The 16,991-nt window shown below is 43.6% G+C and overlaps 1 long non-coding RNA gene and 1 pseudogene across 1 annotated transcript; both read left to right on the plus strand.

Moving 5' to 3' along the window:
- Positions 1-1,402: 1,402 nt before the first annotated feature.
- On the plus strand, positions 1,403-1,967 carry LOC136489199 (uncharacterized). Its single transcript, XR_010767413.1, has 3 exons — positions 1,403-1,508; positions 1,600-1,703; positions 1,853-1,967. It is a non-coding gene; the product is annotated as an uncharacterized lncRNA (long non-coding RNA).
- Positions 1,968-4,207: 2,240 nt separating this feature from the next.
- On the plus strand, positions 4,208-11,940 carry LOC136537321 (phospholipid-transporting ATPase 3-like; annotated as a pseudogene).
- Positions 11,941-16,991: the final 5,051 nt, after the last annotated feature.

Below are 16,991 nucleotides of genomic sequence, written 5' to 3' on the forward strand. Positions count from 1 at the left end.
GCCGGCAGCAGCGTACAAAGGGCGGGGAGAGACACGGGGATGTGGCGGCGTCGGCGGCGCGCGGAGTGCGGGGGAGGAGCCTGGCGGTGGTTGGCGGCGTGGGGAGGGGAGAAGGACCAAGAAGCAGCCGGGACCAGGAACCTTCTAGACCGAGGCGAGAGAGTTGGATTTGGACTAAACTTTACAGGGGCATTATTGTAATTTTACCTCAGTCTTGGTATTCGCGCCCGGTCCTAGAATCACATTTTTTGTGGGACGGAGGGAGTACGTGGTTGTGTTTGTATTGGCGTAGATTACATCTTTCTAGCATGATTCATTCCACAAGTTAGATAATTTGTACCATTTGTGGAGAAGGGAGGGGTTTGGGGGTGGGGGGAGGAGTGTGTTGCCCACTGAGCATAAATATGGAAATGTCTTTTGGCTTCTTTCCGTCCTTTTTTTTTGAAACAATGGTAGTAGCTCTGCCGCTCAATTATGACGAAAGAATTATGTACAAGAAATGTTAGCCCAACTAGATGCCAAAAGGAGGCATCTGAGGGGCTAACCAACCCACGTGACGCGGTTGAGCACAAACACGACGCACTGCCATGGGTCATCGTTGCCTAGCATGGAAGCAAAGCGGCCAGCAACTCCGACTTCCCATGGCAGGCCACCCACGAGCCACCAGTCGACGGGTCACCGCTGCCATGGCCATCGAGGGGGCAGGCGGGAGGAGAAGAAGAAAGAAGCCCTACGCCCTGCACAGGCACTGACCGGCGCCGCCCGCACTGGCAGTCTCCGGTTGGATCCGCACGGGAGGCAGCGGTCCTAGCCGGGAGGGCCGGATCTAGTGGGAGGGGTGCTGGAGCCGCCGCTAGAATGCCGGGCAGCGCCCCCCTGCGGATCCCTCTGCTGTGCGCCACTCCGCCCCGCCAGCCGCCGAGCGACGCGCCCCCTCCGGCAGCCTCCATGCGCCACTCCCGCCGCGCCTAGCCACGGTGCCATCGCGGCCGCCGAGTTCCGTCCCCGCACGGAGGTGCTCGCGACCCTCCTGAGCGAGAACCTCGCCGCTGCCGTCCTAGGGAGCTGCACGGGCCTCCCGGCAGTTCCCTCCGGTGGCGGCGAGAGGGGAGGTGGTGGTTGACGGCGGCGGCGGCTGGGGTTTGCTCGCCGCACGAGCCGCTGTGTGGGTGGGTGACGCGGGGGCACTTCCTCTTTCCGTCTATATCATGGGGATATTCCATATAATCTGTACATTTTAACTGAATGCTTGGGATCTTTGGTGTCAGATTTTGACGATTGTAGATATGAGATATAAAACATTTTGTACATTTCGCCTTACTTTAGATCTAACTCATCATCTTATGGTTCAGGTTGAATATATATTTTCTGACAAAACTGGAACGCTTACAAGAAACCTGATGGAATTCTTTAAGTGCTCGATTGGTGAGAAATGTTATGGAACTGGCATCACAGAGATTGAGAAAGGAGGAGCAGAGCGGGCTGGAATTAAAATCGATGACGATGAGGTGCAATGTTTATTGTTGTTGAAGTCAATAAATTGTATCATTATGTCTGCAAATCTAACAATGTTTACATTTCCTTTATTTACTTTCATAGGGTAAAAGGTCTGCCAATGCGGTCCATGAAAAAGGATTCAATTTGATGATGCTAGAATCATGCGCGGTGCGTGGAGAAATGAACCTAATCCTGAGGCTTGCAAGGTAGGTGTTTGGAGATTTTTTTTAAATAAGTTTGGAGTCTTCTGCATCAAAAGTCATTTTTATTCGTCTCTTGTTAACTCAGATACGATGATATAAAATTCTAGTTTGTTCTGAATACCAACCTTTTTCTTTTCTGATGTTATTTTTAGGAATTCTTTAGATGCCTTGCAATCTGTCATACAGTTCTTCCAGAGGGTGAGGAGACTCTAGAAAAGATAAGATACCAGGCTGCCTCACCTGATGAGGCTGCACTTGTGGCTGCTGCTAAGAATTTGGCTTCTTCTTTTATAGGTAATTATATTCCTGCAAATAGTCTTAGATTTCTCAGACATTTCCATTCTTCTATGTAATATCCAAACAGTCAACATTTTCTGAAAAAACCCTCACTGTCTTAATGCACTGCACATGAAAATACCCATGTTTTGCTCATATGGCTATCTAATTGGGAAAATTGGCTCCACATCAGCACCATTGTGAACAAAGCTTTAGTCCCAAACAAGTTGGCGTATGCGTACGCTAGTATCATGTATATGAGCCTGTGGAGTGTGCTACCAAACTGGACAGGTGTAAGCCATTGCAGGGGTACGCAATAAGAGAAACTAAACAGCCGCTGGTCAGGGGCATCAAAGAGCAGAATGGAAAGCTTCAGAGTCACCTTCTTCGGTTCTCCTTTGTTCTGATCTCTGATCTGATTCTACTGCCTGTTCTCACCTTCTCCGGTTCTCCTTTGTGCTGCCTCTCACCCCCAGTTCTGATCTCTGATCTGAGTCTACTGCCTGTTCTCTTTTTTTCTCAAACAAGCAGGAGAGCTGCATATCTTTGTATTAAGAGAGGAAAAAGAGGGGAAAGAATCCCATACAAGACAACCCGCTTGACCCAGCTAGGAGATAAGAGAAGGTTGCAAACATTACACCTCAAAAACCACATGTGCCCTGAACACGACCAAATAGTAACTTCTGGAGCTTTCAGCAGTGTTTTAAAGGCGACGCCTAGGCGTCCAGGCGTACCCAGCTCGCCTTGGGAAACAGTGGCGCCTTGTCGCCTAGGCGTCGCCTAGGCGCCGCCTAGGCGTCCAGGCGTACCAAGCACTCGCCTGGACGCCTAGCCGCCTTTAAAACATGGGCTTTCAGGCTGAGGCCGGCAGCGCGTACAAAGGGCGGGGAGAGACACGGGGATGTGGCGGTGTCGGCGGCGCGCGGAGTGCGGGGGAGGAGCCTGGCGGTGGTTGGCGGCGTGGGGAGGAGAGAAGGACCAAGAAGCAGCCGGGACCAGGAACCTTCTAGACGAGGCGAGAGAGTTGGATTTGGACTAAACTTTACAGGGGCATTATTGTAATTTTACCTCAGTCTTGGTATTTGCGCCCGGTCCTAGAATCACATTTTTTGTGGGACGGAGGGAGTACGTGGTTGTGTTTGTATTGGCGTAGATTACATCTTCTAGCATGATTCATTCCACAAGTTAGATAATTTGTACCATTTGTGGAGAAGGGAGGGGTTTGGGGGTGGGGGGAGGAGTGTTGTTGCCCACTGAGCATAAATATGGAAATGTCTTTTGGCTTCTTTCCGTCCTTTTTTTTTTGAAACAATGGCAGTAGCTCTGCCGCTCAATTATGACGAAAGAATTTATGTACAAGAAATGTTAGCCCAACTAGATGCCAAAAGGAGGCATCTGAGGGGCTAACCAACCCACGTGACGCGGTTGAGCACAAACACGACGCACTGCCATGGGTCATCGTTGCCTAGCATGGAAGCAAAGCGGCCAGCAACTCCGACTTCCCATGGCAGGCCACCCACGAGCCACCAGTCGACGGGTCACCGCTGCCATGGCCATCTGAGGAAGGGGGCAGGCGGAGGAGAAGAAGAAAGAAGCCCTACGCCCCCCTGCACAGGCACTGACCGGCGCCGCCCGCACTGGCAGTCTCCGATTGGATCCGCACGGGAGGCAGCGGTCCTAGCCGCGGGAGGGCCAGGATCTAGTGGGAGGGGTGCTGAAGCCGCCGCTAGAATGCCCGGGCAGCGCCCCCCTGCGGATCCCTCTGCTGTGCGCCACTCCCGCCGCCCCAGCCGCCGAGCGACGCGCCCCCTCCGGCAGCCTCCATGCGCCACTCCCGCCGCGCCTAGCCACAGTGCCAGTCCGGCCGCCGAGTTCCGTCCCCGCACGGAGGTGCTCGCGACCCTCCTGGGCGAGAACCTCGCCGCTGCCGTCCTAGGGAGCTGCACGGGCCTCCCGGCAGTTCCCTCCGGTGGCGGCGAGGGAAGGGGAGGTGGTGGTTGACGGCGGCGGCGGCTGGGGTTTGCTCGCCGCCGAGCCGCCTGTGTGGGTGGGCGACGCGGGGGCACTCCTCTTTCCGTCTATATCATGGGGATATTCCATATAATCTGTACATTTTAACTGAATGCTTGGGATCTTTGGTGTCAGATTTTGACGATTGTAGATATGAGATATAAACATTTTGTACATTTCGCCTTACTTTAGATCTAACTAATCATCTTATGGTTCAGGTTGAATATATATTTTCTGACAAAACTGGAACGCTTACAAGAAACCTGATGGAATTCTTTAAGTGCTCGATTGGTGGAGAAATGTATGGAACTGGCATCACAGAGATTGAGAAAGGAGGAGCAGAGCGGGCTGGAATTAAAATCGATGACGATGAGGTGCAATGTTTATTGTTGTTGAAGTCAATAAATTGTATCATTATGTCTGCAAATCTAACAATGTTTACATTTCTTTATTTACTTTCATAGGGTAAAAGGTCTGCCAATGCGGTCCATGAAAAAGGATTCAATTTTGATGATGCTAGAATCATGCGCGGTGCGTGGAGAAATGAACCTAATCCTGAGGCTTGCAAGGTAGGTGTTTGGAGATTTTTTTAAAATAAGTTTGGAGTCTTCTGCATCAAAAGTCATTTTTATTCGTCTCTTGTTAACTCAGATACGATGATATAAAATTCTAGTTTGTTCTGAATACCAACCTTTTTCTTTTCTGATGTTATTTTTAGGAATTCTTTAGATGCCTTGCAATCTGTCATACAGTTCTTCCAGAGGGTGAGGAGACTCTAGAAAAGATAAGATACCAGGCTGCCTCACCTGATGAGGCTGCACTTGTGGCTGCTGCTAAGAATTTTGGCTTCTTCTTTTATAGGTAATTATATTCCTGCAAATAGTCTTAGATTCCTCAGACATTTCCATTCTTCTATGTAATATCCAAACAGTCAACATTTTCTGAAAAAACCCTCACTGTCTTAATGCACTGCACATGAAAATACCCATGTTTTGCTCATATGGCTATCTAATTGGGAAAATTGGCTCCACATCAGCACCATTGTGAACAAAGCTTTAGTCCCAAACAAGTTGGCGTATGCGTACGCTAGTATCATGTATATGAGCCTGTGGAGTGTGCTACCAAACTGGACAGGTGTAAGCCATTGCAGGGGTACGCAATAAGAGAAACTGAACAGCCGCTGGTCAGGGGCATCAAAGAGCAGAATGGAAAGCTTCAGAGTCACCTTCTTCGGTTCTCCTTTGTTCTGATCTCTGATCTGATTCTACTGCCTGTTCTCACCTTCTCTGGTTCTCCTTTGTGCTGCCTCTCACCCCCAGTTCTGATCTCTGATCTGATTCTACTGCCTGTTCTCTTTTTTCTCAAACAAGCAGGAGAGCTGCATATCTTTGTATTAAGAGAGGAAAAAGAGGGGAAAGAATCCCATACAAGACAACCCGCTTGACCCAGCTAGGAGATAAGAGAAGGTTGCAAACATTACACCTCAAAAACCACATGTGCCCTGAACACGACCAAATAGTAACTTCTGGAGCTTTCAGGCTCAAGCCAAATACCAGTATCATCTCTTCTTTGAAGGAGTGCTAGGCTGTCTTCAGGAAGGGAGAAGCTCCATCAATATCACAACTGTTCCTGTGGTTCCACAGTATCCCAGTGCCAAGTAGATAGTACTGTTACACCCTTTTCTTTTGGCCTTTCCAATCTTTTTACTTGTTTTTCTCACTAGTCTGCATAGCACTTGTCATGTTGACGAGGCACTGATGCACTGTACGCTCCAGCCCAAGAAGGCTAAACAGATTGAGTCAGAACTGACGAGCAAAGACAATTTGTGAGGATGTGCTCCACTGTCTCCAATTATCAGGATGTGCAGTCCCCCTTTTCGCTAAATGATCAGCCGTCAAACACTTGTTGTTTCTAATAGCAAGCCATAGAAGACCTTGCATTTGGAAGGCGCCCATGATTGCCTTGCTGTAAAGTCAACCAGTAAGTGGAGGGAATTGCCTTGCTGTAAAGTCAACAATGCTGCCATAATATCAGGTTTAATTACTGAGCAGCAACCCTTGTAAAATCTGCCAGTATACCTGTCAGGCCCAGGAGCTTGATCAGATGGTAAACTGCATATAGTCTCCCATACCCCATCTTCACTGTAAGGTGCATCTAAAAGTGACAGGTCCTATCCTTCTGGATGAAAATACTGAAGGTTCACAGTTGTATTCCTAGGCAAGTGCACATGACGGCTAGAGATAAAACCCAACAATAGCCTCACGAACAAAAAAAAAAGTAATAATATAACAATGGTATGTCGTATGTCGTAGTGGCATTTGAGATTTGGAGTAAGATACTTGTACCACTGCCCCATTGTGAACATTTCCCATAACTAGGTCTATTTATATCCTTCAGGTTTATGTTTCTACTGGAGTTGTTCCTTTATTTCTGTAGTTGCAAAAAGAATAACCAATTTTCAGATATTAGTGAATGGTATTGTTTTGAGGGTCACATTGTGCTTGTTTTGTAGGCGTACACCCACAACAGTTATGGTTCGTGAGTCACATGTTGAAAGGATGGGGAGTATACAAGATGTTCCATATGAAATTCTGAATGTTCTGGAATTCAACAGGTGAGTTCATTTGTTGTCTTTGTAGTGTAAATTCAATGAGATGAAATTATTGTTTTGTTTATATTTTATTATTGTACTAACAGTACGAGAAAGCGACAATCGGTGGTTTGTCGTTTCCTAAATGGAAGATTAGTTCTCTATTGCAAGGTAATACAAGGAAGACGACCTTGGTTTGACTTCTTTTATGTTCGTCGCACTAGCTGACATAATCTTTGTGTAAATAGGGTGCTGATAATGTCGTATATGAACGATTGGCTAATGGAAATCATGATATGAAAAAGATCAGCAGAGAGCATCTAGAGCAATTTGGTTCTGCTGGCTTGCGTACACTTTGTCTTGCCTATCGGGATCTTAGCAGGGAGCAATACGAAAGCTGGAATGAGAAGTTTGTACAAGCAAAGTCATCTTTACGAGATCGTGATAAGAAGCTCGATGAGGTTAATGGGTTACCATCTTTTGGTTATTACTATGACGATTGACATGAATTCTGACAATGTATTTGCTTGAACCGTGGTCCTTTCTGTTAGAACTTATGCTACTGGATCTATAATTTGTTTAGTACCACGTCTTCACTTGCTTGGATGGTTTCTTATTTAAGTGGGTGCACCTCATGCATTGTTAGAAGGAAGCATGATTCAGTAGCATGAAACATTTCGAGCTCTAGACATTGTTATTAATTTTTTCCCTGAAAAGTTTATTTGTGACATTCATTAGCGCTTTGCTATTGTGCACTCTGTAACATATTAGAGTTTTCTTACTTCCTTTGTATATTTAATGAGATTTATCCGGGCATTCCTTTTATAACAAAGCTACATGGGACTTGCTCCCTATGAAAGCAGCCATGTGCAATTATTGCAGTTTTGTCTAGTTTGTTGTCATTTGCTGCAATACCAATGCCAAGTGGTTTGAACATCCTGTAATGGTGATCCCAATTAGATATTAAAGAATATTTTAAAATAAACCACAGTAGTTATATCAAAACCATTTTGGTGAACACGTTACTGTTATGGGAGTGATGATATCTGAGTGTTAATCTGTTCATTTCCTATTTTAGAATATATGTTTTTCATTGGTATATATGTGAATTTTATCATGCAAATCACTGACTATCTGCATTCTATAAAGAATAGGTGATCCTTCAAGTTGAAGCTAAATTGTTCTGCTATTGCTGGCAACATTGTGATTGAATTTTCCTTCTTTACCCTAGTAGGTGGCTGAATTGATTGAAAAAGACCTTGTATTAGTTGGGTGCACAGCTATAGAGGACAAACTGCAAGAAGGGGTGCCAACCTGCATTGAAACTCTCTCTGCAGCTGGCATAAAAATTTGGGTGTTAACTGGAGATAAGATGGAAACAGCGATTAACATTGCATATGGTGAAGCTTCCATCTATCTTGATTAGTTTGTGTTGCTTGTTCTTCTCCTTAAACTATTATTTCTGTCAGTTTTGGATTCTGGGTGTTCTTTTCCTGATCTCTCTTTCATCTAACATACGCAGCATGCAGCTTGGTAAACAATGACACCAAACAGTTCATCATTAGTTCAGAGACAGACCCTATTAGGGAGGCTGAAGACCGGGTAAGCTGCACATACTGCACTTTGGACAACATATATAATGCTTTTAGCTGGTTTATTTCTATTGCTAAAGGTTTCTCCTGTAAAATTTAAAAATTAAAATAATGGGATAAATTAACTGCAAAAAGTTCTTGCAAAGTAGGACTAATAAGTTGTTGAGTTCATTTGGTACTTGACTACTTGTGCTGCTGTGGTATTATGCATTTATGGGTGTCTGTTCATATGGGATATTAACCATGATTTTGACTCGTGTTTCTGGATATTTTAATTTTAAGGCCTCCCAGTAATGCTCTTTTTTTGTGGAATACATATAAGAAAGTAGTCTTCTTTATTTAGTTGATATGGACAGTGGTGTTTATTGCTTTAGTGCTTTGGCCTCTCTATTTCTTTGACGTTGTTTTCTTTTACATATCTTATTATACTTATTTTCTTACATAATCAGTTGTATGATTGTTTCCTGTTAGTATGATCAACTTGTGACCAGTAGTTTGTACTTTTGGGGGATATTATGAGCTTGTTTTGGGGGATATTATGAGCTTGTTTTGGGGGAAATGCATTATATTTTTCTGCTACCATCGGTTTTTTTATATGGTAGCATGCATTATATTTTCATAGTTATGTGTGGACTGTTCTTCCTTAGTGCTTGGGTTGATTTCTCCCAAGTTTTTGTTGGTGCTCTTTGTCGCTCTGCCTGTACTAGACTAGTTTGTTTGGCCTTGGATCTCAGTCACAGGTCATGTTAGTTGTGGAAGACTAGTTGCTCTGGTCTAGTGTTCCCTTGGGGAGGGGGATTCTTCTCCCTCCTTTGTACTTTATTTTTTTGCTCTCAATGAAATGATGCACAACTCTTGTGTGTTCGAGAAAAAAAAAGCCTCATTATATTTTCATAGTTGTGTGTGGATTGTTCTTCCTTAATGCTTAAGCCTCACTATATTGTTGATGGTTATCTTGGACAGATCTCGTGCCTACATTTTTCTTATTTGTTTGTACTTGGTTCAAGAATAACCAGCTATATTATTGCAGCCTGGTGTAAACTGACTTACCACCAGTAGCATATACTTTTTTGCATACCTACTCCTACACGTGCCATTCATAACTTGTCCTTTCAGGGTGACCCTGTGGAGATTGCACATGTTATTAAAGATTCAGTAAAACAGAGTCTGAAAAGCTTTCATGAGGAAGCCCAACATTCTTTAACTAGCACCCCTGAAAGGAAGTTGGCTCTCATTATTGATGGTAGATGCCTGATGTATGCACTGGACCCAACTCTTCGTGTTGATCTTCTTGGATTGAGTCTAAGTTGCCACTCAGTTGTATGCTGCCGAGTTTCTCCGCTGCAGAAGGCACAGGTAAATAACATTTCTTGAAGTACGACTTTCCTCTTACCCACTGAAGAATTAACAATATGGCATTTTGTCGGGAACAAACCCACACACAGAGGCCAGAAACGGAATGAATGTTTTTTTTACTACACTAGGATATATTCTAATCAATATACATTATACAATGGATGCTTTAACTACTTTGGTTGGTCTTTACTCTTTAGCATACTGTGTACACTCATGTACTTCTGAGTTCTGAGTTGCATTTTCTGATGTGTGATCGTTCTGTTATCAGCTGTAATTATCCTTATCGAGGGTCTTTAGTTTGAGGTATCAGCTAATCTTGTATAGGGTGGTGCACCATGGTTCTGTTGTGATACCAGTCCTCATGTTCGTACTGGATGTGTGCATACATGGGATGAGGTGTTGATTGGCTAGGCCATTCCATTCCTCAAACCAAACCAGTAGGAAGAGAGGACTGGCGGGTCCATTCTCAAAGCAAACGTGGCAATAGTCTCTGATTGATTGTATGGTTTCATTGCACAATCTAGTTATGTTATTATGCGAAAATTTAAAATGCTGACATTTAATGTGTATATGTAGGTTACAAGCTTAGTTAGGAAGGGTGCTCAGAAAATAACTCTCAGCATTGGCGACGGTGCTAATGATGTGAGTATGATTCAAGCTGCTCATGTTGGGATTGGCATCAGTGGCCAAGAAGGAATGCAAGCTGTTATGGCTAGTGACTTTGCCATTGCACAGTTTCGTTTTCTTACTGATTTGCTTCTTGTACATGGACGGTGGTCTTACTTGAGACTGTGTAAGGTATGGCTATAATTGCTCACCTTTAACTCTGCATATATTTCAAGTACTGAGTATGAGATGTTCTGTTGCAGGTTATCACATACTTCTTCTACAAGAATCTGACATTTACACTCACTCAGTTCTGGTTCACTTTCCAAACTGGCTTTTCTGGTCAGCGGTTTTATGATGACTGGTTTCAGTCTCTATATAATGTTATTTTCACGGCACTACCTGTAATTATAGTTGGATTGTTTGATAAGGTATGATTATACTTACTTGTTTATGGAGTTATGTCTCCTGCATCACACTAAACTGACTCCTTTCAGGATGTTAGTGCGTCACTGTCAAAAAAATACCCACAGCTTTACAAGGAGGGAATCAGGAATTCATTCTTCACGTGGAGAGTGATTGCTGTGTGGGGTTTCTTTGCCTTCTATCAGTCAATAGTGTTCTTCTACTTCACTGCAGCTGCAAGTCGGCATGGTCACGGTTCATTCTGGCAAGATTCTTGGCCTATGGGATGTTAGCACTATGGCCTTTACTTGTGTCGTGGTGACTGTGAATCTCCGCCTTCTCATGGCATGCAACTCTATAACAAGGTGGCATTACATAAGTGTGGCGGGCAGTATAGTGGCCTGGTTTATGTTTATTTTCATATACTCTGCAATAATGACGTCATTTGACAGACAGGTAAACTTTGTTTACTGATCTGATCTGAATAATCTATTATTCCTGTGGTGGCTTTCTTGCTTCCTCACACGATTTATTGCTTTTGCAGGAAAATGTGTATTTTGTGATTTATGTTCTAATGAGCACCTTTTTCTTCTATCTGACTATCTTGCTTGTTCCGATCATCGCCCTGTTTGGTGATTTCCTATATTTATCGTAAGATACCTGATTCCTGTGAAATTATGACAACTTCAGCTTTTTACTTGACCATGTCAACCATCTCTGATCCTGTGGTGTTGTCAGGATTCAAAGGTGGCTATTCCCCTACGACTACCAAATAATCCAGGAGCAGCACAAGGACGAGCCCCACGAATACAGCAGGGTGCAGCTACCAGAGACCAGCCACTTAAGCCCAGAGGAAGCGAGAAGCTACATGATCTCGATGCTCCCTCGGGAGTCATCAAAGCACACTGGCTTTGCCTTTGACTCCCCAGGATACGAGTCGTTCTTCGCCTCGCAGCAAGGCGTCGGCGTGCCACACAAGCCCTGGGATGTAGCCCGGAGAGCGAGCATGAAGCAGCAACGAGCAGGAAAATCCTAATCGCCCGAAAAGCCTCTCCGCTGTGTAAAATTTTGTATATCTGGTTTCTTGATCGCAGTCGCAGACCACAGGAGTTTGTATAGGTAGCCCTGTAGCCCTTTTTCGTGTTTGTCAGTGGTTCGCCCATATGTTGTTTTGGGATGAAAAGTAGGCATCGGTGTTCAAGAATAGGGATACTTGGTAGATAAACCAAGGTGAAATTGGAAATGCAGTTAGGAAAGCTTTTTCTGGCGTTCATTGCGTGGTGCATTCTGCTTTTCAACTTTTCGAGTTGATTGGTCGGCGCATGCAACTTGAAACATGTTTTTATTGGAGGCCTGTGCATTGATCATAGCCCATTTTATTTTAATATAAGAACTTGACATCCTACTCCAATTCCTTGTCTAGAGCAGCTTTTGACCTTTTGTTCGGTTGGTCGCGAGGCATGGCAACTATCCTCCCTGAGTATTTGGGAGATTGCCTTGTGTATATGGCGCACTACCTTTCTGACGAAGGATCAGTGGCTTCTGACTCTTGGTGCAACGAAATCGGGACGACTAGTGTCTGGGTGCTCGACCCAAGGACGCGTTCGGACGTATCTACGACCTGTCCGTCCAATCTCAGCTACGGAACCACAAAATAGTGTAATGGAAGGAGCGTCCGTCCACGCCAAAGGGAGACTGAATAGTTTTTTTCTTAAAAAAATAAACACGTCGGCTAATCGAAACAAATACTGAATTAAAACTATCGATCTAACCAAGATTACACCCGTCTATTTAAATTCACAAGCACCTTACAAAATTCTAATGAAGCAACAAAGGTACCAGGCTAGCTAGAGCTCACTTAAACAATTCTAGAGCAATGTCACACAAAGCTATGCACTAGTACTTTGCATAACCGAGGGAGTTCCTACACAATCTAGCAAACAATAGTATAAAGCTTCTAAGCTCATTAGCAATGCTCAATAACAAGACTACATAAACCAAATTAGAGAGCATAAATTTCTTAGCTACAAAAACTAAGCAACGTGACTAACAAGATTACTAAAACCAAATAAACCACTCAAGGTAACTACTTCTATGCTACACAAGTAAGAAGGTAACTAACCAACTACACAAGTCAACTAATTATTAGAGCAACTACACAAGCACAAGTATATGAAAGTAAATACAAGCTTGTGTAACGAGCATGCAAGCCAACGGGAAGATAAGGATGACACGATGATTTTATCCCGAGGTTCACGTGCTTGCCAACACGCTAGTCCCTGTTGTGTCGACCGTTTCACTTGATGGTTCGACGGCTAATTGGCATCCCCGCCAAGCCCGCACGTCGGGCACCGTAAGAACCTACCCCGAAAGTAAGAGTAGCTCAATGACACGCTCAACAAGAGTTGCTCTTCGTGAACCCCGCGGGGTAAGCACAATCCCCCTCACAAATCCTCCTTTGGAGCACCGCACAATCTTCTCACGCGCTTCAATGGGTCACAAGTCACCAAGCCATCTAGGAGGTGGCAACCTCCAAGAGTAACAAGTACCACCGGTTTGCAACTCGAACACCTAGTGCCACTCGATGTAACCTCACGATGCAATCGTACTAGAATTGCTCACTCACTTGATCAGATGATCACTATCAAGCACAAGTGAGTTAGAGGGCTCCCAAGCGCACCTACACAAGCCACCAAGGCTTAAGGGTACTCAGCAACCGGTCAAAGGCCAGCCACCACTTCTATTTGTAGCCCTACGGGCTAAACTAGCCGTTACTTCTTCACTGGGCATTCTGCGCACTGACCAGACGCGTAACTCATGACACCAGGACACGTCCTGTCGCTGCTCGACCTCCACGTGTCCCTCTTCAAACGAAGTAGCCGTTGGCGCCCAACGGCTAGCTCTGACACGTGTGAACACCACCTGACTACATGCACAGCTTGAAAACGATCGGACACAGGCGAGACAGCATCAGGTCGAGTCCAGAGAGCTCCCAGAGCCGCTGAGGATAGACCAGACGCGTCCGGTACGCCCGAACGGACGCGTCCGGTACGATCGACCGGACGCGCCCCTGTGTTCTTTCCTTTCTAGGTCAACACCTGTGCCCCATGTCACCACGACCTGACGCTAAACAGTGATTGCTCAGCGTCCGATCACTGCTACAAGCCAGAGTCCGATCACCTCAGGCAACTCTGCCCGCGCCTGGCTAGAATACTGGACGCATCCGGTATAGATATCGGACGCGTCCGGTCACGTTGGGAACTCTGCCGCCTGAGTCAGATACCGGACGCGTCCAGGTCACCCAGTGACCAGCGCTTTCAACTCATTTTCTTCACCAACTTCTTCTCCTTTGCAAATGTGCCAACACCCCCCAAGTGTACACCACCATGTGTATGCGTGTTAGCATTTTCACAATCATTTTTCAAAGAATTAGCCACTTAATTTGCCACACCACTCGATCCTAGCAACGATACAAAGTTAGATCACTCGAGTGGCACTAGATAACCGATATACAAACAAGTTTGCCTCTCTTGATAGTACTGACCATCTATCCTAAACTCGGTCATCAACTTCTCTACACACCTATGACCGGTGAAATGAAATGCCCTAGGTTATACCTTTGCCTTGCGTATTCCATTCTAACTCCTTCGATGTTGATGCAACACATGCACCAACATGATCAACAATGATATGATCCACTCCATATCATCACGTGACCGTATTGTTTCATCGATCTTGACTTCACTTGCTCTTCACCGTCGCTTCGGTTCATCGATGCCAAGTCATCACTCAACTTGCCCTTCATACTTGTAACCGGTCCGTCGAGCAAAGTCATGTCTTGATCTTCTCCACCTTGGTCATATGACTCAATGTCATGTCTCATGTGCAATAAGCTCCTTTATCACATGTGTGAGCTTTGCAACATCTCCAAGCCATTTTCACCTCTATAGAATATGTTGCTCACACACATATACTTGTGGACTAATCATCCTGTGTATCTCACTCAAACACATATTAGTCCACCTAAGGTTATCACTCAATTACCAAAACCAAACAATGAGCTTTCAATCTCTCTTTTTTTGGTAATTGATGACAACTCTACAAAGATATGTAAATTAAGCACAAATGGATTCATGTTGCTTGCCCAAGCAATTTTACCATATGTAAATGATTTTGGACAAGTACCACACACATAAATTGGTAGTATTAGCTCTCCCTACATATGTGCTAGAGTGTTTGGTTTGAAGCTCGCACATATGCATAGATTGGAATTATAGGAGAGTAATTACTACCAAATGATGCTAAGGTGTAAAGAATAAACCTTTGATGCATGATACTAATCGGAGTTGCACTTTTAACACCATCCTTAGCACCATGAGTAGCTAGACAACAAAAATACTAGAAACCCCATGAGATCAACATTATAAGCAAGGTTATAGTACCACATGTAAAAATACAAGTCTAGCTACAATCCTATGCATGCTAGTTATCAAATCATCAATCAAATTCTACAACAAGCATACACCACACAAGCATGCATATCAAATTTAAAACCTTATGCAATGCAAGCAAGCACATGACTATGCACAAATCAAATGCAATCAATCAAAATTTCATGAGCTTACTCCCCCTACTTGTGTGCTTCTCTTGTCCAAGAATTTTGATCCTTCTTCATTCCTCAATGTTGCTCCCTTTTTGTCCATATCCATGTCCAAATCTAACTTCTCCCTAATGCCTCTTGCATATTTCATATCTTTGTACCAATCTCTCCCCCTTTGTCATCAATTTTCATAAAAGGTGTGTATCTTATTGATACAAAGGATTGCATTGGGGTAGATGGTTGACACTTGAATATTGCATTTTTTATGGACATCACTTGATTATTGGAATGACACCACTTGTATAGTTCTTGAGATACCACACATAGGGACTTTGACCTTGATACCAATTGGTGGGACACCTCCCCCCAAAGTCATTGCATGGATCATCCATTTGATAAACTTGAGCTCTTGTAGTGAGGGATGCATTCTTCATTTGATGATCACTTAAAGTTGAGGGTCACTTGTGGAACCATCTTTTTGTATAATTTATACCATGTGTAGAGATGTGATACCACATGTATAATTGATTCGTCAATAAAAAAACATTTCTTGAATATTTGCTATCTTCATGAGTACCATCTATAGGATATCACTTGTAAGTTGATCTAGACACTACTTGGGAATTTTTTATGATACTTTGAGTCTAGATACCGCTTGAAACAATCAAACTAGATATCCATTTGCATTGTTGTCTTGTGCTTGTACTCTTGTTACTTATCATGAGCTTCTAAGTTGACTTAAACTAAATTGATCTGCCTAAGCTTTCAAGTCTGGTTTGAACCAATGACAAGCTTCTTCACAACTCTTATAAGGGTTATCTTGCCAATGTTGTACTTGTCACTTGTTAGCAATCCAAAATAGATCAAGTACTTGAGTTCACTATCTCATGAACAAATTCATATACTAACCACTAGATCAATTAATCATCCAAGCAATAGTGGTAGGCTATAAATTTAAAATTTTTATTTGTTATGCATGATCCTATGAAGTATGAACTATATGCACTAACTACATACTAGTAAGGGATGAAATGATCATGCACATTATACTGATACCTTTGTTATGTTGGAGTAGAGGATAGTCACATAGATTCCAATTCATTACCCTAATAGCAATGTGAAGTCCAATTATAAGCTTGGTAAAGACCAATCATCAATATGAAATCCACTCTTCACCCATATGACATGAGAACCACTAATGATCAAGTGCACTATCATGATGTGGTTGGCTTGCTTCTTCATTTCATCTTTGCTTGCATCAGAGCATTAATATGAGAATACCATTTGAAATATCATGACTAGCTCTATTTTGGGTGTTGCTTTTCTTGATCAATCTTTTTGATTGCTTCAACTAAGCATCTCAAATGTTCATCGGATCACCACTTCCATATTAGCATTTCAAGCACCACACTTGGTTTACCTACATATAGACGGTAAGCCCCTACACTAGGGAGAAGTGACCTTTCTCTAAAGAATCATTCTTGATACTCACTTGAAATAACTTGATTGATTGATCCAAGTGATGGACCTAACTTGATGAATATCCTTGAATCATTTTTAAGTCATTTTCTTTCTACGTGTTTAAGTCCTTTTCTTTCTACCAAATGATCTCCAATAGTCACTAGAACTCAAATCTCATCTTCATCTTGAGTTTAGTCTTGATCTTTCAATTTGAGTACTAAATGTGTGCCAAGTACACTCCACAATTAAATGGCCTTATACTCTTTGCTTCTCATGCTTCTAGATCAATCCAAAACAAAACTTAGGCACCTCAAACACTTGTAAACATGTTTCCAACTTAATGACGTTTCAATCAAAGTGACTCTTCATTAATCCAATTATTGTCACTTTTCTTG

This window comes from Miscanthus floridulus, chromosome 1 (assembly GCF_019320115.1).
Source record: "Miscanthus floridulus cultivar M001 chromosome 1, ASM1932011v1, whole genome shotgun sequence".
In the NCBI taxonomy this organism is placed as follows: domain Eukaryota; kingdom Viridiplantae; phylum Streptophyta; class Magnoliopsida; order Poales; family Poaceae; genus Miscanthus; species Miscanthus floridulus.